Below are 2,002 nucleotides of genomic sequence, written 5' to 3'. Positions count from 1 at the left end.
ATCTGAATGGCTCAGCCGGCCTGACACACAATCCCAGCACAGATTAAGCAATGAGGAAGCGGCAATGGTGGCAATGTTGTTGCAGCAGAGCATCAGTGAAAAATCTCTGTCTGCTGGAGATGAGGCAAGCAGCCTCTGCACCAAATGATGCAACTTTGAGTCCGGCGGCACCAGACGGTCAAGGAGGGAAGGGGGGCTGGAAAGTGAAGCTCCTCCCAAATAAGCCATGCTGTAAAAGTCGCCGCTTTCACCTCAGACTGATTGTTTTGTTCAGTTTTAATAAGAGAGGACAAAGCACCAGTTTGATATTGAATTCTACTTCATGTTAAGCGCAGACTTGTGTCACGGTTCTTATTTGAAGAGGTTACATCATCCACTTTCATCTCCAACCTGAATCTGTCGTCTGACTGAAACTGTTTGATAGTTATCAGAGATTAGTGTTGTTCTGGTCACTGAGAAGACACTGCCTAAATGAATCAAAGTCCAAATTAACGGGTTGTGTTCACATGAGAAAAGCAAATCTGATCTTCAGCTCTTTGTGGAAGATCTGACGGTTTCTCGAGTGTCTACAGAACGAGAGTAACGTTTGAAAAAGTTTGGATTATAATGAGTCAGTACTGTCACTGAGGAGGTCACGAGTTGGAGCTCTCTGTGTAATTCAAAGGAATGAGCTGCAGATACTGAGCATCACTGCTGACCGACATTTGAAAACCTTTTTTTTTTTTTCTGTAGAACTCAACATGCAGAGAATTAAAACTGGATGCATATTCAATAAGTAAACACCAGGTCATTCTTATTTTTTTGACATGAAACTTCCATTTGTGTGAGTGGTTGCACAGTTCCAGGCAGTGTGCATGTGGTCTAGTCAAGGCTTCAGCTGGTCAAATATGTTGTTGGAAATGTCAAAGTTAAAAGAAAAATAATACATGGATGCAAAAAAATTAATCATTGGTTCTCGGAAATTAAAATTTTTTTTTGCAACTGCATTACTGTAAAATAGGGATGTACCAATTATGAAATTCTGGACCAATACCAATGGTGTTGTTTATTTTCATTTTGTTGTTATTTATTCCCCCTTGTGTCCCAAAAAAAGAAAGCATGGTCATTATAAAAAAAAAAAGTTTTAAAGTCATTCAGTCCTTCATTACACTACCTTCGCTTGAGCATAAATTCAATCATACACATTTATGAAAAACCCTTTAAAATAACTGCTCCAGAAGTCTTAGAAAGAACTTTACTTCATAATTCCCTCTCTAAAATTTCTGTGAAAACACTGACACATTTCTCCTTCAAACAGCTGAATTTATTTAAGTTTCTTACCAAAAGCTACGTTTTACAAGATTACAGTGAACACATCATGATAACGTTATCATTTACCATTGTCCAATATTAATTTTTACTGAATGGAGCGTGAAGGCATCATAATGTAACACTGTGCAACTTCTGTGAGCCGTTAAGCGGGATTTATCTCTTTGCAGAGCCTGCACTGTAACCTATGCCGTTGTGAGCATTTATACTTGTGCGGTGATGTGTCTGTGTCACTCTGCAGTTACACCTCCAAAAGACTGGTCAGCATCGGGGTTTTTGTAAAATGCTGTTAAAGGGATAGTGCACCCAAAAATGAAAATTCACCCATTGTCAACTCACCCATACGCTGATGGAGGCTCACAGCACTTGCGGAGATCCAAGGGGAGAGGGGGTAGCAACTCTACCTAATGGAGGACGTAAGCGCGATGTACAGAGAGGCAGTTAGAGCTACAGGCTACAGTGAGGCTAAAAATAGAGTTCAAATGACGTTTTTCCAAACAACTTTTTACGTCGGGGACACGGGATTACTGTTAATTTATTATGTTGATCTGTTCTGTACGACATCTATTGCATGTCTGTCTGTCCTGGAAGAGGGATCCCTCCTCAGTTGCTCTTCCTGAGGTTTCTACCATTTTTTTTTCCCCTGTTAAAGGGGGTTTTTGGGGGAGTTTTTCCTTATCCGCTGTGAGGGTCC

Source organism: Epinephelus moara, chromosome 22 (genome assembly GCF_006386435.1).
Source record: "Epinephelus moara isolate mb chromosome 22, YSFRI_EMoa_1.0, whole genome shotgun sequence".
Taxonomy (NCBI): Eukaryota; Metazoa; Chordata; class Actinopteri; order Perciformes; family Serranidae; genus Epinephelus; species Epinephelus moara.
This window is presented reverse-complemented; position numbering follows the sequence as displayed.